This window comes from Arvicola amphibius, chromosome 3 (genome assembly GCF_903992535.2).
Source record: "Arvicola amphibius chromosome 3, mArvAmp1.2, whole genome shotgun sequence".
In the NCBI taxonomy this organism is placed as follows: Eukaryota; Metazoa; Chordata; class Mammalia; order Rodentia; family Cricetidae; genus Arvicola; species Arvicola amphibius.
The window spans coordinates 161178222-161200750 of NC_052049.1; the positions used below are offsets into that span (position 1 = coordinate 161178222).

Sequence of the window (22529 nt, forward strand, 5' to 3'; positions counted from 1 at the left end):
CAGAGTATTACATATTGAAGAATTCCCGGGGTATCCCCACAGCAGAAGTCCTTTTATTTGTGGATTTTGGGGGTACCTCATCTGATTTTCTGCTTCAACTTATAGATTGCAGAGGTTTTAATAATCATTAAGATTATCACTTATGGGTCTTGTTCTCAAATTTGTATTCTTTGGGGAATGTGAAAAAAAGAAGAAGTTCATGCCCGTTATTTACCAAGAGGAGACGATGACTCTCAAATGCATGTATACTGACTTTGTCAGAGACTGCATTCTCTGTCCTAGCTGGAATGTTTCCCTTGCATTCAAAGCAAATCTTTCGCTCCGAGTATGCCACTGTTTGCCTTGTCATAGATGAATCTAACTAGGCTGTAGCCAGTTAGATTAGTTAGGAGCAATCACCTCCCCCCTTTTCCTCCAGGTGCTCTAGCCAGCATTAATCAATGTTCTATAGCTATAATTTATGCATTCTAGATGTCTCACATAAGTTGAGTGATACATTTGCCCTCCAGTGTGTTCGCATATATCACTTATTTTTGAGATTCACATGTTTTCATGTATCCAAACACCAACAACATTTCATAGCTGTATAATTTCCCCTTAACTTGTGTTCATTGGCCACCTATATTTTCTCAACCCTGGATTAGCTATGTAAAAATAAAAAATAACATGTGGTCCATGCCCTCAAGCTGTTCATCATAGCAGGATAAGAGAAGGATTCGTGGAAGACAGGAAGCAAACAATCAGTCATCCTGGACTGCATTCCAAGTATTCTGAGCATGCACACTGTAACAAAGCTACGAGGGAAACCTCATGAAGATACTCTATAATGGATGGGACAAAAACATGTACTTGCAGAACCATAATTTTGAGAAGTACCAGTGCTGGGGAAAAGTTGGCCTGTCTGTTTTCTTCTTGTCCTCTATCCAGAGTCCACACCTGATGTAAACCCTGGGCAGTTTCTCATCTTTAGCCTTCGCATAGGAATGCATGACCTCGCTGTTTATTTGTGCGGCAGGGCCTTTGGGACTGGCTGGCTTATGTCTCCTAGAGGAGCCACAGTGAGGTGGACAAGAAAGTTGTCTCAGTCCTCTTGGGGGAAGCTCACATCTGTCTCCATTCCTCCTGAGGCACTCTCCACCAGAAACCTCAGTGAGGCAAGGAGCTTTTCCTGGGATGGACACGGGAAACAATCCTTAAATGTTATGCCCCTGGACAATTCTCTGTCAACCCTAGTGGCTTCTGTCCTCACCTTCTCAGTCCTAGTCCACACAGCAGCAACACACCAATGTGTAGAGCCCTCGCTTCCCTTCCAGTCCCCTCCCTTTCTAGCCTTGAAAACTGTCTTTGATCTGGATTTAGGGGTATAATGGGGCTGGAAAAACTTGTCCAGGATAAAGGCCTTTTTGTCCAAATCTATTCATCGTATTCTAAGTCTTTACAGACCTTTGATTTCAACATTCAAAACACGGCCTTTTAAGAAAACCCCAAATCATTTTCTATCCTACTGTTATATATCTTAAAGTATAACATCTAAGAAGTCCGGAATCAAAAGTTGAGCTGAGGTAAGATGAAAAGGAAGTAATAGTTCATAGACGCTATTATTTGGGAGTGTGCTGGCTAGTTTTATGTCAACTTGACACAAGCTAGTCACTGGAGAGATGGGAGCATCAATTGAGAAAAGGCCTCAATAAGATTAGGCTATAGGTAGGCTTACAGTGCATTTTCTTAATTAGTGATTGATGTGGGAGGGCCCAGTCCATTGTTTTGGGGGCCATCCCAGGTCTGGTAGTCCTAGCTTCTATAGGAAGCAGGCTGAGCGTGCCAGTAAGATGACCCTTACCTCTCCAAGTGGCTTTAGTCATGGTGCTTCATCACAGCAATTGGAACCCAAAGAGTAAGGCAAAGTTCTGTCTTTCCACAATGGTGCTCAGTCTGGACTTGTCTGCCCATCTATCTATCACCTATTGATCAATAATCTTTGGGTGGGGCACATGTCATGCATTTGTTATGACCAGAGAACAATGTGGAGAAGTCATTTCTTACCTTCTGCAGTGTTAAATCAAGGTGTCTGATGTTTCTGCTGCTGCCCCAGGCTAGCTGTAGTCTTTGTAGGCTTCCAGACAATTCTTTCCTTCATCTCACCATAAGAATGCCGGAATTACAAATGCAAGGCCCTGCATCTGTTTTCTTACGTGAGTTCTAGTGATCCAACTCTGGATTAGGTGGGTGCAGTGAACACTCAGTTTTTACCCACTGAGCCATCTCCCCAGCTCCTGCATCCTTTTGTAAAAAACTTCTATCTGCATCATGTAGAGTGTGAGTTTCAGTCAGCACATTCAAAGAAAGACGGCCTTGCATGGTTTGCTTTCTTCCTTTCTTTTCTTTTTAAACTGAAGTTTGAAAATTTTGCTTCTGCTTCCTAAGTACTGGGATTACAAGCATCTACACTAGACCTGGCTGAGTTTCATGTTCTGAATGAATTTGTTCTAATGATAACTATGCTGTATTTTATTACTTTTTATTCCTCTGCCCCAAGTTTTCAATTTATGCAGCTCATGGGCTGACTTCCATTATTTTCTGTGAATAGACAATGTTCCTTTAGAGAAGGCAGCGTAGCAGAGCCTTGGATTCCCAGAAGGTGCAGCCTGGAATATTGTAGTATTTAGTATGATTCTATTGAAGTGTGGATTCGTCTGTTGTACAATTGAAGACAACACAGTAAGTGATGCCTTTTCTTTTCTTTTTTTTTTTTTTTGGTTTTTCGAGACAGGGTTTCTCTGTGGCTTTGGAGCCTGTCCTGGAACTAGCTCTTGTAGACCAGGCTGGTCTCGAACTCACAGAGATCCGCCTGCCTCTGCCTCCCGAGTGCTGGGATTAAAAGTGATGCCTTTTTAAATGAGAAGTTAACATCAAAGTGGTGAGAGGTTGGTCCTCAAATCCCCATTCACAATTCTCATGGGTTCTCACGGAGACATCCACACTTGTACCAGAAGGTGACATCGCGTAGGGCTCTTTCTTTGAGGTCAGTGCTGTAAACACACACTTTCATTTATGAGGAACGGGTAATTGAAGATATTTAATGTGTCTCTGCCCTGACGTGAGGGCAACAAGAGCTGCCCTCATTTTCTTTTAAACTCTACTTTGTCCACAACTAGATCACAGACATTACTGAAAAGGACTTGGGAGGCTAAGTTAAGGACCATGTGTATTTTTAGCAGGCATAAACTGATAATAAGGTTCAGACGGCACAAAACATTTTAAATTCATGGCACAGTGTACTTACCTTTTGAGGTGTGAGATCTGGGCCTTCTGTTGTCATCAAGTTTATCCTCTGAATCAGCGACACATGCTCCAATAAACATTAAGTGACAGCTCCTAGTCACTAACCAACACAGGGTTCCTGGAGCAAGTCCAATCCACAGGCACAGAAGCCATGTAAATAAACTCTGTTGGGCAGGTCATGCCCAGAAAGTGAATTAGACTAAGACATCAAGACAGTGCCTGAACACACGGCTGTAGCTGAACAGATGGCCAGCAAGAGGAGTCCTCAAAGGAGCCACTGGAGCCCAATTCCAAGCGATGGCTCACATCCGTTGGCAGTCGGAGAGCGACAGAAGCAAACAGATCATGAGGGTGTGATAACACTTAGAAAGGAATGATCGGGCTCTAGGAAGACCTGAGTAGAAGATCAGCTATTCCCATTTAGGAAAGGATAATGGATACAAGGGATGACTGAAGCCTAGGCACCCAGGAAGAGGACAGTGACCTTCAGGACACATTCTAGGTCAGAGATGTAATGGGGCAAGTCGTTTTGTCATATCTTATTTTTTCAAACCTAATTTGTGATCTCTCCAGAATTGTCTGTGTATGCTCTGTTCAAGAGTGTGTTCTGTGATTGCTGAGTGGAATGTTCTATGTATGTCTGTGCTGTGCATTTGGTCTAGAGTCTTATCTAAGTTCCGTGCCTCTTTACTCATCTCTGGATGCTCTATCCAGAATTAGAATGGGAATAAGAGCCCATTCATATGCTGCTATTTCTCCACTCAATGTTGTCAACATTCACTTTCTTCTTTTAAATTTTCATTAATTATTTTCATATAATGCATTTTGATCATCTTCTTTCCCCTCCTCCATCTCCTCTCAGGTCCTTCCCACCTCCTTATTCACCCGACTTCATTTTTTTTTCTCTGTCTCTGTCTCTCTCTCTATTTCTCTCTTAAAATAAAACAGGGTGAAATAAACAAAATCAAAACAAAGTGAAAAAAATAAAAGAAGAAAAACAATCCAATAAGACAAAATATACAACTAAGACCAGTCTACAAGGTCTACGGGTGTAGCAGTAGCCCAAATATTATGGGAGTAATCATCTCAACTACCTTTTGATTGGCCTTAAGGCCTACTTCATGATATGAAATCCATATGGAGCGCTGATAAAGAGGCCGAGAACCTGAGACTAGATAGGTCATAGGCCTAGAGGAAAACCTACTACTGCTATTCTGCTAAAGGAACACACAGACACCATGATTCCTAATGACTTATTGCTATACCAACAGGGCAAAGCATCAGTCCGTCCTCATCAGAGAAGCTTCTTCTTGCAGTAGATGATAACTACTAAAGAGCCTCATAACTGGACACTGCAGAAAGTAAGAGACTTTGACATGCTCAGCCCTGAATGAGATGTCTGTATCAATTCCCTTCCTGCCTGAAGGCTCTGGGATTGATACATAGGAGGAGGTGGAAAGAGTACAAGAGCCAGAGGTGGTAGCCAGGTCATTCCTAGTCAACTATTCTCAATCTGTAGGTCGCCACCCCTCTGGTGGTCAAACATCAAACATGATCTCATATCAGATATCTTGCATATCAGATGTTTACATTATGATTCATAGCAGTAGCAAAATTTCGGTTATGAAACAGCGATGACAATAATTGTATGGCTGGAAGTCACCACAACATGAGGAACTATATAAAAGGGTTGCAGCATCAGGAAGGGTGAGAACCATGCCTCCAAGGAAACAGTGTCTTCTAGACAAATCAAACATATATCATATGAACTCACAGAGACTGGAAAAGCACATACAAGACCTGCACACATTCAAACTAGACAAAATCTCCCAGTACTGAGCAGTGGACAGCAGTTTCTACCCCTAGCCCAGAGTCTGTTTGCGACTGATACCTGCAGGAAAAGTGAAAGTCTGTTTCCCCTAGTGGACAACATTAAGTCTATAAACCACAGTCTGGGGTGGGCCCATCTCCAGGAGCACTTGACTACACAAAACAGATTCCATGCTTTTTTTTTGTTTGTTTGTTTGTTTGTTTTTCGAGACAGGGTTTCTCTGTAGCTTTGGAGCCTGTCCTGGAACTAGCTCTTGTAGACCAGGCTGGTCTCGAACTCACAGAGATCCGCCTGCCTCTGCCTCCCGAGTGCTGGGATTAAAGGCGTGCGCCACTGCCGCCCGGCGATTCAATGCTTTTTGCTTTGTTTTGTGTACACACTTTTTTTTTCATTTTTGACATTTTGTCCCATCTTAAGAGTCCCATGTTGGTTGTGAGGCACAGCATTTGAGATCATGTGGACACGAGACTACTTGAGGAGAAGGAGACAGGTGTGGTTGCGTTCTTCCTACCTCAGAAGGAGGAGCAAAGGCACTCCACAGATGATGCACAGAAACACCTGTGACCTTGAGAAATGAAATGAAGAGGAAATAAACGAGGACAGATAATATTCAGGAGTGCTTCATCCTTTATAGACCCTGCTCAGGCCTGGCGAGAGTGGAAGGGCTCAATTCAATGTTGTTTGGCTGTAAATGTTATGTTGAGAGCATTGGTCGGGAGCTCAGGCTTCGGAAAGGTCGCTGCTGATTGCCTATTTGATGTCTCCTCTCCTCTCCTACTCCCTGTAGAGTCCATATTTCATTTAAGCATCACATCTACTTCTCACCTGCAGGACTCTGTGGAAAGTGGCTTCTTCCCTAGTCCAGTGGGAAGCTTCAGTTAGTGTGATTAGCCCTCCTGCTAGAGAGTGGTTGCCAGAGGGTAAGCTAGATCTGGCCAATGAGACCTCTGGGTCATCTCTGGCTTCTGGAAAAAGATTTCTCTATCTAAAGATAAAATGACCTTTCACTCTGGGGGCTTGTCCTGTCTATATGGAGTGGCTAGAAGGTGATGCTCTAGCCATCTTTTGACCAGAAAAGAACTTAATCATCAATTCATCAGATAGCTCTGGTAGAGCTTAGCAGTGAGTGAGGGTTTTGCTCCGGAAGCCTATGGTGTCTTGACTGATGCTTTTTAAAATGCTGTACCAACTCTTTAGAAAATACAGCTGTGGTTTAGGGGCAGAGGTAAGTCAGTCCACAAGGCTTCATCTACTTCTTGTCCATCCATCTATCTCTTCATTCATCCATCCATCTACCCATCCATCCACCCATCCATGCACCCATGCACCTATGCACCAGTACATGCATATCTCCAACATTAACTGAATGCTCATAATGTGTTATACATTTTGATAAATGTTAGAAGTTATGAAAATAAAGTAGAAATAACTCCTGATCTTCCTACATTCATAACCTACATAATAGATCATATTTAATAATATGACAAAGTAAATCCTGTTAAACAGCAAACTACTGAATTTCTTGGAAGTTCAGAGTAAGGAGTTCTTATCTATAGATCACACTTCAATGAAGACACACAGAAAGTGAATAGTACATGATCAGTGTATGTCCTGAGCAGTGAGCTTGAAGAAGCAAAGAGCTCCCATCACTGCAAACCCAAATTCACACAGAGAGCAGGCTATGTGTAGATGTACTCTCTAGCACAGGTGAAGCTCAGAGAAAGGTGAGCTAGAAAAGGGGCTCATTTATTTAGCTCCTAGAAGCAGGTGTGTTTGAGCAGAAGGGTTGGCGGTCCTCCAGGAGAATAATCCTTGCTTTTAAGTTAAAACCGCCCTGCCCATGTTCACAAGATTCTTCCAATGAAGCCAAAGAAGTGAGCACTCTTTCCGAAGTCTTCATGCTTCACTAGCTGGCTCTGATTGGCAAAATCAGTTAAGTATTTTTGTCTGCCTCATTTGGTCTTAACATGTGCACTTGGGTTACACAAACCTTTGTTTAAACAGTTATTTGCCGTGTGTGTGCTCTAGTCTGTAGGAAGAGGCTAGGAGATGAATAGTAGACTTGGGACTTAACAGTTTACAAGTTAGAAGGGAAAATAGACACAGCATTCAAACAAAAAGGTGTGCATACAGGTGAAATTATTGAGGGATGCAGTGTGAGGAGGTTGGCCAGGTACAGAGAACAGGCTATATTTCTATTGAAGGATGAGTAACAAGGGTTTTCTGTCTGGGAAAACCTTCCAAGTAGAAGGAACCACAAAGACAGGGAACCCCAGTCAAAGCAGCTGTCTAAGGTCACAATTTTCTAGAAATTGTGAAATCATGAAATGATGAGTGGGATGAACAGAAAACATTGACTAAATTAGAGACCAGAGTGATGGAAGATGGGCAGGACTCATGAATCAGCAGAGGTCTCAGTTGGCATTTTCAGAAGCCTGGATATCATTTATCCTCCATTTATTGAGTTTCTGCCATGTGCCACATACAGTAAAATGAAGCATAGTGTCTGCTCAGACAAAATTTGTATCAGTGGAGGAGACAGACCTGGACAAGCATAGAAGTGCTAACATGTCAACACAACAGTGTCTTACGGTCTTCAGAACATCTAGGGAACTAGAAACTGCTGAGCTGGCTTTACAGAGGAGAGACTGGGGTATAGACAGGTTAAGTATCTTTCCTAAGACATTACAGATAAAATGAAGCAAGGTCTGGGTTCAAACTTTGGTTCACTGGGTTTCAAGGACTGTTGTAACATCGAAATCCAAAAGCTTAGTGGAGTCATATTTAACTCAAGTTGGATGTATATAATGTTCTGAAAAAGAGAGGTTCATGAGGCAATGAAAGTTAGCAGAAAGAGCAGTTTGAATGGGGTGTGGAGACAGTGAGCTTGCTGCCTGATGGTAGTTCTGGGTTTGGAGTTTTGCCACTGTTATAGGGCAAGAAATGAGCCTGGAGGAATCAGATTATGGATTGCCTTTGAAGGTGGAAACTGGACATTGTCAGTCCTAGCTTGTTCCATGGACATGCGCATAATTTCATCATTATCATTCACGATCACCTTAGCTGATGTCAAACACAGTTGTTAATCCAAAGGGAGTTTGGATTCTTCCTATTTATTATTATTAAGGCATGCTTTATTCTTAGCCAATATGATTGAGCATAGTCTAGGAACATGAATTCATGGTTCCCCACATGACACACTCCACCATGAAATTGGTTATATGAATTGTTTATATGGTCACAGAACAAAAGTCATAAATGAATACATTTATCGACTCCATTGCTGGGGACATTAGGGAGACGGCTTACAGCACAGAATGAATGAGGTAGATCCTATCAGAGGTTTCAGATGCCATCTGATGACATTCTTGGTTTTGCAGTTGATGGAAGTAAATGATCTGCTAATTTCATATATTCCACGTATTTTTACCTGATAGTTGAAATGATGTTAGGTCAGATACAGGGTGGATAATAAATGTCTAATAAAAGTATTAAAATAGCCCCCGTAAGATGTGACTTTCTCTCTGGAACATCCCTACTCACTTGAATCAGCCAATCCTAGTTAGTCAATCCACTGTCTCCAGTGTAGCTGTGGCCTTTTCAGGAGAATTCAGTTCACACTCTGTCTACATACTATCTCTTCATGAGGTGCTGAGACCACTCCCCATCCAGCTGCTAGAAGCTCAGGGTCGTCCTTGATGTCCCCTGTCTTGTTCAACGAATCGGCTCTCAAGGATTCTCTCTTTGGGATACATATCTAATTGGGTTCCTTCTCTATCCTCACTGTGGCTTCTCTCCCCACAAGACTGGCACAGGAACACTGTACCTGAAATACAATAAGGGTCCTCTTTGGAAACTCTTGTCATCCATCCAGAAATCGTGGAAATATCTTGAAAAGAACTCAGACTTTCCACTCTGTTTTGTATTTTCCTATGGATTCTCTTCCACTTCAGGAATAATCCAAACAGCTTATCAAGCCTGGCGAGCATCTGCTCTCTTCTCCACACTCCCTCTTTGGTCCACTTGGATCCATTTTCTTCTCCTGGAAGTCTTTCAATTCTCTCTTGCCTGGAGGTCATAGTTCATGCATTAGACTCTATCAGACACAGTATGGCCCAGAGCTTTACAAGACTTCTTCAGATTTCAGCTTCAATGATGCTTTACTTGGTCCTCCTGTCCCTCATCATCTCTCTTCAATTTGCTCTCCACGTTTAATATCTTTTTTTTTTCTTTAGTGTCCCCATGACAGGCCATCTCCATGTCTATCTCTTCCTTTGCTCTATACAAGAGGAAGGAAGTTGGTTCTGTTCCCATCCAACCCTTAGTGACTATCCCAGAATAGCTACCGTCATCAGAAATGTAGTTGTCTTCTGTCAGATGTCTAAGAACAGTTCCGCCTACTAACAACTAAATAGCTAAGACAGCTATGAGACAGGAGGTGAAGAGGAAAGCCACATGCAGGACATGGGAAAGCGGGCTTTGCCTTGGCAGGCGTGCTGTGTGAGGGCTGCTTTGGACAGTGACTGACAGAGAAAGGGCCTCAGTAAATATTTGTCCAATAGATTAATACTGGCGAAATGATTTGTGAAGTGTGCAGGCAAATACTCCATAAACAACAGATTCCATAGAGTCCAGACAAAGGAAAACAATAACCCGAGTACAGACGGGTCTTGCTCAAGAGCGTGTTCTTCATCTATAAAGGGAAAGATCACTGTGAAGTAACGTGCCGTTTTCTCAGCTGCCTTGTTCTTGTTCACTACCCAAATTGAAGCCAAAATCCACTTTGTTATGGAAGATGAACACTGCCAGCCATGATGTTTTGGCAGGAGAGAGACAGAAGCATTTCCCCTTGGTAGTGAACAGAGGTTGATTAGGTAAAGAGTAATCTAGCAATACCGAGGGAAGTAAGAGTGGAGTCTAAAGAGCAGCCAAAGGAATTAAGAATGTGTTCGAATGCATATGGTTCAAGCAGGAGAGTGGCCAGGGCCATCAGACTTGGTTTTCAGAAGGCAGTGATGGTTCACCCCACTGCTGTGATGGTGTCCTTAGAGAAAGCATTTTATAAAGTGTTCATCATGTATAGCTGGACAAGTCTGTGTGCTAGAGCTAAGTTGATTAGAAGCAAAACAGAAGGCTTTAGACTCTTGTCTCCCTATGCAGATGCTCAGAGGAATTTGTTTTTAAATCTCTAGTTATCAGTCAACAAATATTTATTGAATACTTGCTATGTGCCAGACAGTGTTAATTAAAGTTTGCTCTCTCCTGTCATGTTAAAACGCTCAGCTTTTATCTTTGTTTGCCTTATAATTAGAGAGAGACTCCTTTTCTTAGTATTGTATTCTTCAGTTCCTCGTGACTTTTTGTGGAGGCAGGAACTTCTTGGGGCGAAACTTTTAAGTAAGTCACCTCTATTCTCTAGCAACTATTGTAAGGTCCTACAGGCATTCCAGACTAGGGACTGCACGCAGGGTGCTTTTGTTATAAAGAACCCCTTGAGGGTGAAGAGAGCTAAGTACCAGTTGCTTACTGTTTTCCAGAGTAACCATAATCTTCCTGAATATATTTTCTGCTCATGAGCATTTTAGATAGTAGGTGGATTATTTCCTGCCTCACCTAAGAGGTTATTATTTACTTAATTAGGTCATTATCTTAAAAATCTCTAGCCAAAACGTGTTTTTGCCTCTTGTTTCCTCATTCTGAAGATACTCTTATTAGTAGCTTGGTGGATGAGCATTTCATCTGCCGGAGGGATGTGTTGGAAACAAATGTGCTCAGAATATTCTGGGGCAAAAACCAATCTAATGATGTACTATGTGATAAGAATGAATACTATATAATAATGATTCTTATGTTTATCTTTAAAAATGAAATTTGTTAAGCTACACTTGCATATACTGCAAGCTCCCCTTTTAAGGGTATAAACTAGATGGGTGTTAACAAGCGGATCTATCATTTAGTACCATCTTAATAAACAGAGCTTTGCTGTCTCCCTAAGAGTGCCCATGATTCCCTGTGCAGTCAGTCCCCAGGCCCTTGCTTAGAACAACTGTTATTTGGAACTGTGTTTCTAACTTTATGCAAACTGTTGTCTAGAGTACAGAAAAAGAGACAGCTCCTGCTGCTGTATGATAAAACTTTTCCTGGGGAGACACAACATACACCCCAGATCCCATAACACGCCAATGTACAGATACCACCGAAGTCCAACTTGGATAAGCATGGAGTTTTTATTGGGATTAATTACAAAAGCAGAAACATCTCAAAGATAGCTGTATCACCAAAGCCCACCCCAGAATGGATGACAGCTCATGAAAGCTGGGCACCTGGAGCACCCTGCACAGCCACCAGGCAGACCAGTAGGTGGAGAGTGTCTCTTTCAAGTGACTCAGTTGATCCAAATCTCTTCAGGTTACTCGGCTGGTTTCTGCTTCTTCCAGGCAGCTGGTCTGATCTCAAGAGTCTTCTTTGTAACTTAACTCTCTTCTCTCTGAGGGGTACTCTGAGATTTTATTGCTTACTCTGGCAGGGAGGGTTCTAGTGAATCTGGGCAGTGTCAGGGACTTTCTGACATGTATTTTGAGTTGTTTGCCTTAGTGATTAAGGAGCTTCCTGCAAGAAGAAATGTTTCAATCTTGGAGGAAGTGGTTACACAGCACGTGCCTTCACAGGCTTTAAATTATAGCAAGATAATTTTTTTTTAAAAAGCACAGAAGAAACTGCGCAACAAGGAGATGTATACACGGATGAATGGTGTGTCCAGAGGCCTGGCAGTGGTGGGAGGAAGGAGGGCCGGACTAAGCAACCTGAACTCTGGTTCTTGTCCATACATTATTTCTAATTCTGTTTCTTGTTTTCCCACCTATAAAATGATAAGTGTCACCATGTGGCCTCTAAAAGCCCTTCTGACACCATAGTCTTTGCTTTACATCTGAGGGTGACTTCTCTTGTATTGATGTTCAATTTGTATGGAATTCTGTACTCTAACATCTGTCTTTTCTGAAGTACATTTAAGCAAAAACTCTAATATAAAGCACTCCACAGTCTTCTCATTAGAAGCAATTATTAGGGTGTTATATCAATCTATTTCCATAATTTAAAATAATTTGAAGGAACTACCTTCGGTTCAGTTTTAAGAAATATGTTAACTGATGGTTTTCCAGCCAGTTCAAAGATGCTCTTTTCAGTGGTCCTCACCCTCCCCGCTGGCAGGCTCCCTTACCAGTGCTACAGTTTCCACAAAGAATGAGATCAGAGAGGACATGGGAGAAGTGGCCTCTAAGAACCGCTTCAATTCCAAGAAAGACAAACTGCCATCTCTTGATACAGATAAAAAAAACTGGGTCTTTTTCTATGCATCCTGCACCTCTGATCTTCAGAGCTGTTTATTTCCCTTCAATAGGCAGTACTTCTCAGTCTTTCACAAATTAAACCTTTCCAATGGGGCTTATGTTAAAATGTACATCTCAGTCTGAGTTGGGGCACAGGATTTTTCCTTCTTAGACTGTCCTCAGGTAGATGAGATGGGCCAGAGAACACACCTGCGTGGTCCGTGCCAATGAGGAGTTGGAACAAGGATAATAGAACCACAGAGTACTCTTTGAAGTTCTCTATGTGCCCTAGGCACATAGATGAGAAATCTCAGTATGCTTAGGGAACAGGCCATCTGTGACTTAAACCCTGGGTAAATCAGTGCTCTGACAGTACTGCAAATGCTACTGAAAAATACACACGTTCAGTAGGGCGAGCAACCCGGTCATCCAGCCTTTTTGCTGGAAAATCTGTTGTCCTTTGAATTAACATGGAAAATGTGAAAATCACCCCCTGCCTCAAGTCCTCGGGGACCTGTATGCCAGCTGTTGATGCTCCATCCATCACTACTCTGGCCTCTGGAAGGATTCAGCCCTGGGGCAGGGTGGTTTGATTCCGTCTACATGGGCACCCGACTTTAAAGCTCAGCATCCGACTCTGTGCATGGGGTCAGAACAAAGTTTTGTCCTGACTTTTCAACAGCAGTTATTTTTTTCAGTCCCCCCCTCAAGCCCCGCATTTATTGGTTTGTTGATTTCTAAAAGCAATCTTTGCTCCATCAATCACATACCCGGAGAGACATATTATTTTTATCACCTAAGGAAAGCAGGAGCTGAAACTCGGAGCAGATTTATGTGTTGTTGGGTTTATCTATCTGTGGGGTATCTGGACTAAATCAGCCTGTTGGGTTGACGAGACAGGAGGCGTGTGGAGAGACAACGTCACACTAGCTATCGTCAGGAGGTTGAGGGGAGGAATTACGACTTGCAAGTTGGGAAGGAAAGGCTAGATGATATTAGTGACGGCTGGAACTGGTGACGGGGGATCCAGACTAGATGGAAACTCATTCGAAATGAAATGGAGAGTCCAGAGACAGCCAGATTATGGGTGTCCTGAGCCCTCTACACTCTTGGCGAATATTAAAACTGCAATTAACTGAAATAATTGAGCCTTAGGAAAGGAGAATGGGCAAATAGATAGAACTTGGTCTTAGAGAAAGCCAGAGTGAGACCAATTAGTGGGCACTAAAGGTAAAGTTTGCTAAAAATAAAAAGTTGGGGAGTGGGAAGCAAAACGTCACCAGGCACAGGCGTGAAAAACAGCAGAAAAAAAAAACCCCTCCCAGCTCTGAAGGCAACAGGCTTTGAGACCAGGTGGTTTAGAAAGGAAGCCTGCCCCATACTGAATGCAGCACATTTTGTGAGACTTTGGGAGTCCCTCCCCACTTAGGTACAGTGGCTTATCTCTCAGGCGGTGGGGGGGTCTACTTGCTTTTATTGATGATGGTGACTTCCTTTAATCTACCAAAAGAGCTGCTGAGTTAAGGCAGGCTTGCAACTTGACAGCCTCTCCTCTGTGTCCATCCAGTTCCATAATACTCGACGTGATAGAGCTACCTGATACTGCTTTTAGAAGTCTTGAACCCAGAACTACCCAAATTCTAGGCAAGGGTTCTACCATTAAGCAGCATCCCAGTCCTTGTTTCTTTTTTAAAGATTTATTTTATTTTTATTTATGTGCTTGTATGTCTTTCTCCCAACTACAAGCTATTTGAGTGGTTCAACACAGGTGCTATGAACAAAACTCTGGTTCTTCAAATGAGAAGCAAATTCTTCTAACCACTGAGCCTTCTTCCAGTTCCAGCCCTTGATTTTTTTGGGGGGGTGTAAAATCTCCCTATATTGCCCAAGCTGACTTCAAACTCAAGATCTGCCTTTACCTTCTGAGTGTTAGAGATGTCAGCCTGTGACCCGCCTCCCCCTTGCCTCTCATTTTTGTTCACTTAAAAAAACACTTTGTTTTAAAGAGGTTCTTGAAGGCCACCTTACAACAGTACTTTTTATTATATGCACTGATTTGTCAGTCATATTGCTTAAATGCAAGAGCACACCTTTCTTAAAAAGATGCCATTGAGCAGAGAGCCCAGGGGGTCTACCTGGCCCTTGCCTGGGCTTCCCACCATAAACAAAACAAAACTGACCAAATAGTCTCTGAGACTTGACACTCATCTCAGGAGGAGCCTCCCCGATTCCTCAGGGTATAAGCTAACTGGTGACTGGGAGCTGGGCAGCGGGAACGCAGTCCATCAGCCCCACACTACAGAATGGCACCCAACGTGGATAACTGAATCCACAGAAATCCTGAGAAAGCTTGGGAAAGAATAGAGTAAAGCATGTTTTCTCGGTAGCAGCAATTTCTCGGGTTTGGCTTTGCTTGCTAGAGCAAGCGCTCTCATCTAAGAGAGGCTTCCTGACTCAGCTTTAGCTGCAAAAACCTGCAGCTCTTTTAAGAGGTCCTGCCATGAAACACTTAAAAGGTGTTGATGAAAAGCTGAATGCATGTTTTTCGGTTTTTAGCTGTAGCAAGAAAAAAGTTGTGCTGTTTTAAAATGCCGGCTTTCTGGGCCGTCCTGCCAGGGCAAACTCCGACTCTTTCAAGCAGGCGGTCCTGACTATGGAGCTTTTGATTGTTAACACTGTTGCAGCTTGCTTGCTGGCAAGTACCTTGAAACGCCACAGAGTTGTGGTAATAAAAATGGCTCTAGCAAGTACCTCTGCCATGAGGCTGGAAAGCTAAGGAATGGGATGGATCTAGCTGGCAAAGCCACGGCTTGAATCCTACCCATATTTCTTAGTAATTTAAAGACTTGTGTGGTCAGAAAGAGAGAGAGAAAGATAAAGTAAAGAGAGATTCAAAAACAAAGAAAACCTCTAAATGATTTATAGTGTGTTAAAAAATATATGCATGCTAAAGGTTAAAGTTCTTAGGTTAAAAAAGGAAGAAAGAAAGTAGTTAGATGTGGCAGGACACACCTTTAATCCCAACACTTGAGAGGCAAAGGTAGATTGACCTCTGTGATTTCAAGGGGCAGAAGTGGATTGACCTCTGTGACTTCAAGGTGTGGCAGCACACGCCTTTAATCCGAATGCCTGGGAGGCAGAGACAGACAGATCTCTGTGAGTTCAAGGTGTGGTAGCATACACCTTTAATCCCAGCACTTGGGAAGCAGAGACAGTTCTGAGAGTTCACGGACAACCTGGTCTACAGAGTTATTCCAGGACAGAGATATACAGAAAATGTGTCTCAAAAAGTAAAAGTAAAAATAAATGAAATAGAGGTTAAAAATAAAGCCACATAAAGATGGAAAATATACGGAGAATCTTGATGCTGTATACTATTATACTCTCTTTGAATTGTTTGAATGCTGAGGAAGAAGCAACAGCTGCTAAAAGATATTTGTTTATAAATGCTGCTGAACTAATCCACCATAGACATTTTGAAAATACCTTGACTTCAGAATTTGGATCTAAGGATATGATACTTTGGAAAAGAGATTCTCCTTTTGTTTTCACAGAGGATGAGACACTGTGGATTGCTTCTATCCCAATGTGGTATGATAGACCACGCCCTCCCGAAAGGTTGCTGTGAACACCTTCAGAAAATTACTTCATCCAACTGATGACTGAGATGAACCTGGCACACAGGTTACACCATGAAAGATCTGATTAACAGCGTCCCCATTCAGCAGGAAGCAGTTTGGAGAGAAATAACTGCGCCCATTTTCCCAAATATTGTTTATAAATGTTCTTTTACATTTAAAGGGGGATATGATATAGATATGAATAATTTGCATTGGTATGGATTTTAAGGTCAATTTTGTTATATGTATATGTATTTCTGATACTGATTAATGTATTGTGATTGTGTAGTTCATTTAAAAATGTAATGTATATAGGTTGTTAATGGATAGTTATCAATATTAGTAGAACTTGTAGTTATGTTAGTTAGATTTTCTAGCTATATAGAGATATATTTAAGTTACATAGGCATTCTTCATATCTTTCAAAGACTACAGAATATCGCATTTTAGATGTTTTAATAACTTAAGGCTTTTCATGACAATGAGACACATCTGCTCCTGGCAGCACCAGCTACTTCAAGAGGAAGATGGGCATAGAAGAGGCTACTTATGGAGTTTGATAGCCATTTGGGCAAGAAATTGCTCTTGCCTGGACTATTGCATAAACTGGACACAGAGAACCCTCAGAGAGAGGACTGCTGAACTTGCCTATAGGTGAGATGATCTCTCTGGGTTCCTGATTCATGAAAGAGTCTGCGAGACATTCTGCAGGACACAGCAGATAGTGACTGAACTGTCTTTGAAATTTCCTGCTTCATGGGAAAGTCTTCTGGATACTGTGGGCCTATAGGCCGAAGATAGATGCCCCAACAATACAAAAGAACTTTGGGTGACTGTCCAGGCAGCGAGATGTCTCTATCATTTCTAGAGTTTGGAAATTGCATATTTCTTGTTTACTTAGGTAGTATTATATCTTTCTGAAGTCTTTGATAGAGTTGAAGAGTGGATAGATAGTTATAGTTTTCCATTGTTATGATAAAAGATAAAATAGATATAAATATTGTAACTGTAATTCTTGCTTTATAACTTTTTTATATGTAGTTTTATATATATATATATATATATATATGTAGTTTTACTATGTTAAAGTGAAAGCTTTTCTTTTTTGTTTAAACAGAAAAAGGGGAAATGATGTAGGTGTGTCTTCTATCTATCTGATGATTTCATTGGATAACTAATAAAGAAACTGCCTGGCCCATCTGATAGACTGGCCCTAAGGTGGGTTGAGTAGACAGAACAGGAAGAAGGAAGTGAGGTGGATGGCTCAGTCAGATGCCCACACCTCTCCTAAGTGAGTCAGACCACTGTGCCTCTCCTGAGAGAGAGGCCAGACGCAATGAAGCTCCAGCCCAAGATGGATGTACGCTAGAAACTTCCTGGTAAGGCACCACTTTGTGGTGCTACACAGATTATTAGAAATGGGTTAAAGCAAGATGTGAATAAGAGTCTGAAATTAATGGGCCAGGCAGTGTTTAAAAGAATACAATTTGTGTGTTGTTATTTCGGGTTTTAAGCTAGCCAGTGGCCGAGAGCAGGGCAGTGGGAAACCGCCCGTAGCCCCTCACTACAAGAATGCCTCTCCTTTGCCTCTTCTTTCCTGAGAGCAAAGGGTACAGACCCCGGGCTCACCCCCAGGGCCTCCTTCCCGCTGTGTGTCTTTCATGAGTTCTCTCTGCCCACACCTGTTTTTGAGCCGATACCACATTCTCAGAGCAAACATCTGGAAAGTGTTTATTTTGACAAAGACAGAAAAAAAAAGATGGAACGAAGACTGTTTCAAAGAGAATTCCCTCTCTGATCACATGAGTAGCTTGGCTTGGCTCTCATCTGTGTATCCTGAAGTTGTAAGAGACATAGGAAAGGGTCTGAACTTCATTGAAAAGTAAGAGAAGACATAGGAAAATACTCTACGCCGTAGTCTAATGTCGTCGGTTAATTCTTCCTGAAGCAAGGAGGCCAGATTTCACCTCCCATCTCTTTGCCTTCCTAAAATGAACCTAGAAAATAGACCTGGGTGGGAAAGGCCCTTCAGTGCTTTGCCGATTCTTTAATAAAGGCTAATTGAGTGTGGAGGTGGATTGGGGCTGAGCTGGGGAGCCGAGTGGAGAGAGCAGAGGTGGCAAGGAGGAGCAGTCCTGGCTCTGTATAGTTACACAGGGCAGGCAGGATGCCAGGAGGCCTAGAGAAAGTTGAAGGTGTTTCATGTGGGCGGGAGAGCCTTGTTTCCTGACACCGCTCTATGTCTGAGCTGAGCTGACAAAAATAAAACTGCACACCTGTTCATTTGTTCTTTGCTCAGCAAGTAAGGCCAGAGGCATTGGCAGCCAAGTACATCCTCCTCAGGGGGCCCCAGCCTCACAGGGCTGGTCCTGACTTTGAGTGCTAGGAAGAGAACCACAGAGAAAAATCCCAAGTCTTACACAAAGATCTGTTTTGATTTTCAAATTGTTGATTACATTTATAGCCATATGCAACTTTTTAAATGTTTGCTTTATGATTCAAGAAATAGGCTGCATAGTGATCTGTCTATCTATCTATCTATCTCTATCTATCTATCTATCATCTTTCTATCTATATTTTCCTATGTGGCTATGTATTATCTATCATTTATGTATACATATGTACACATTAATATTTTATATATTTAGCTCTACAAATATGTATTATCTTATATACAATATCTTACATATACTACATTACCTCTATTTTGTTCAATACATGTACAGTTGCATATATTTATGTATTGTTTTTCCTTAGTTTTATGTGCAAAATAGTATGTGTGTATGTGTGTGTGATGTGTGTGTATATGTGTATGGTGTGTGACAGGTTTTTACTATTTATCCCAGAATAGCCTCAAACTCATGTTCCTTCTACCCTGCTCTCCAAAATGCTGGGATTACGGGCATGAGCTATCATACACTACTCATACATACATAAATATGTATATACATATGTGTTTGTTTTTGTTGTGTGTTATAAGAATCTTTACAAATATCATTTAGATTTAACATAGCACGTTCATTTTCGGGTCTTTAAAAAAAAATTCTGCCGGCTCCTACGGTTAGGAATCATAGCCAAGCGAGAGAAAGGCAGCAGCCTCGTTATTGGATTGAGTGATTATTGAGTGTGGATTCTGTAGAAGCTGTTTCCAGCGCAGAGCTCAGAGACAGAGCCCTAGGGGACAGAGTTCCGGAAAGCTGCTATCTGCACAGACAGGCAGCCACAAGTGTCCTCACGGCCAGCCTGTTATGCAGATTGTTGAGCGAGGGATAAAAGCTGATGATATAATCTTTTCAGGTGTCCCCAGACGGGACAACTTGATAAAGGCTGGGTGGCCAAAGCTAGCTGGGAAGGAATTAGGTCCCAGGGGAACTTGTTAGGTTCTTAGAGTCCTGCACTTGAGGGGTTTATGGGGTCGTGGTGCACTTTTCACCCCCTTTTACTCTCTGAGCATGAGGGGTTTACCGGTGTTTCTCTGGCACATGTCCCATCCACGTGTGCTATTTAGCCACAGCCCTAAACAGAGTGACTGCAGCTCACCACAGCAGTCTCTGTGGGTGGTAAGCAAAGTACACCTTGCCCCTTTGAAGGTGCATCACGGTGGTGTTTACTAGAGTCAAATGAAATGGACAAACACGGACAATTTTCCATGTGGGAAGCCAAGAGAGTCCAAACCACACAAAACCAGACTAGAGATAATCCAGTTCTGCTACTGTGTATTGCATCTTTCCTTGGGAGATGCAGGGAGAGGAGGGTAGGGATTGGCCTCTGAATTGAGACCTGAAGAGTATAGGGACTGTTTCAGTTGGATACAGAAGCACCGTAGAGGCAGAAAATACCCCCAAGAGGGAAAGAGGGGCACAAAAAAGTAAATTGTGTCATTCCATTAGCCCCGTGTGTTGTTCAGCAGAAATACTGTACCCATGTCGTCACATGTTCTATATCCAGGTAAGATGCAAATGCTGTTTCTGTAGCGCTACCATCTCTGACATTATTGTTTAGAACCTGACCAGTCAGGAAACATGAGTAGAAACTCAAAGCACTGACTACTTTTGTCAGGGGAAAGGGAACTGCTGTGGCATGGGTAGTAAATGTACCCCAAAGGCCATGCAAAGAGGAGGTGGGACATTGGCCAGTGGAGTATCCTTTATGAGGCTTAACCTAGATGCAGAAAGTATGTCATTTGGCTGTTCAGACCCGGAAGTGTCCCCTGCCTGTCCTGTTTCATGGTTACCTGAGGTGGGAAGCTTCCCTTGCTCGAACCTCTGCTACAGTGTTCTGCCCTACAAACCCGGAAATGACAGAGCCACGTGACCGCAGGCCTGGAGATCTGAACTGAGAGCAGCATTTTTTTTTTCCCTTTAAGTTGATGATTTTTCCTTTGGAATCCTGTCAAAACAACAGAAAGCAAACATGCTGATTAAAAGCTAAAGACCCAAACTCTCTTTGCCAATTGATCCATCATCTGCAAAAGGCCCTAAGTGAAAACTCAGAAATAGGGTGAATACATTGAGAGAACCTCAGGTCCTATCCCAAAGGGCCAGTAAGGGCCAGTAAACTGAAAAAATGACACCTTACCCAGCTGACACATTTACCCGTGAACCCTACTCTTCAACTGCCATGGGACACCCATGCCGAGCCCTTCACTGTGCACAGTGGCCATGTGTTGTTGACAGAACATATTAGGAAATTAATGCTTCATTTGTCTGTTGAAGAAGTAGCATCCGTTTATTGAGATGCTTACTGTGTAGCTGCAAAATAGTTCCACAGGCCCGTATTGCTATCCTCAGTGGGCAGAAGAAACCAATGCTCCAAGTGGCTGTGTTGTTCTGGGCTAACCCGCTGCTGAATGGCAGTGCTGAGAGCGGAACTCCGCATTTCTGGAAGGCCCTGCGCTTTGCGTTCAACTGCCACCTCGATATTTTTTTTTAAAGTATTCTATTTTTATTGATGTGTGTGTGTGTGTGTGTGTGTGTGTGTGTGTGTGTGTGTGTGGTCTTCATGGAGGCCACAAGAGGGCATTGGGCTTCCTGAAGTTAGATCATCACAGGAAATTGTGAGCTACCTTGACCCGAGTGCTCTGATCCAAACTCCCATCCTCCAGAAGAGGAGCAAGGCTAGTGGGAGCTCACCGACTCCAGACTGACAGCTGGGGAACCTGCATAGGACCAAACTAGGCCCTCTGAATGAGGGTGACAGTTATGTGACTTGGGAGTTTGTGGGGGTCACTGGCAGTGGGACCAGGATTTATCCCTAGTGCATGAACTGGCTTTTTGGAGCCTATTCTTTATGGAGGGATATCTTGCTTAGACTAGAAACAGGGGGGAAGGCCCTGGTACTGCCTCAAGGTGATGTGACAGACTTTGTTGACTCCCCATGGGAAGCCTTACCCTCTCTAAGGAGTGAATGGGGAGTCAGGATGAGGGAAGGTTAGGGGAGGTGGGCCAGGAGGGGTAACTGAGATTGGTATGAAGAGAGAGGGAGAGAGAAAGAGAGAGAGAGAGAGAGAGAGAGAGAGAGAGAGAGAGAGAGAGAGAAGCAAGCACCCCTAACTGCTAAGCCATCTCTCCAGATGTTCATGTTAATTTTTGATCAAAGAAAAAGGGAAACTTGAATACAGATGGACTGTTGCAGAACTTGGCCTGGGATCCTACAGAGGCCACCAGAAAGGGTTCTAGAACTCGCATAAGAATCTGCCTCTGTCAGGTGGGAAGGGCCTGGAAGGTACTGGAATCCAGGAACTGCATTTCTGAGGCAGGCCCAGATGAGAGGCGTTAAGACTCCAGGAACACAGCTGAGTCTGACCTGCTCCTGCTAGCACACTGCTGCCTGCGCCTTTAATTCAAGTCTTCTGCTAACAAAGGCAGAAACGTTCTTTCTGTGTGGACTTCGTTGGTGTTACAGATACTGACTGTATCAACAAAGGCCTGAAAGAATTATGCAAGGAAAACATTTTCCCATGAGTTCCTTCTCAAAATCTTATGTGTGGGGGAGGAAAAAAATGTAAGAAGAATAGACAAAGAGATGTAAGTAAACAGCAGGCCGAACCAGAGGCGAGCTTGCACATCCAAAGGCTGCAAGGGTTATTTCAGGGTTCCGAGTGTTGGTTTTGTCGGCCCTTAATGTTTTCAAATCAGAGGATCCAAACCTGCCAGCTCCTGAGATATAGTGTTGAGATGCTCTCCCCTCCGTCCCCCAGCTTCCCTTGTTCCTTTTCGTCCTGTTTAACCCTCCGTGACCCAGCTGATTTCCCTCTTTTGCGAACTGAGCTTTTTAATCACCCACTGGATACATTCTTCTGTCTCTCTTGAACGCGAATGATCAGCGGCTCAGTTTTTACCACTTGAGAAAACTGCATCCGCATTTTGAAGCATAAACCTGCTAACGCTGCTACTGTTGGCCAAACCATCCCTTGTTCCTTCCCTTATCTGCGAATGGGCCAGGCCACGCCACAGCAAAAAGTATGTT

At 42.9% G+C, this 22529-nt stretch overlaps 1 protein-coding gene across 1 annotated transcript in view; it reads left to right on the forward strand.

The window, feature by feature from the left end:
* The window catches only part of Slc9a9 (solute carrier family 9 member A9), a 545494-nt gene that overhangs the window by 103735 nt on the left and 419230 nt on the right, over positions 1-22529 (forward strand). The window lies entirely within an intron of this gene.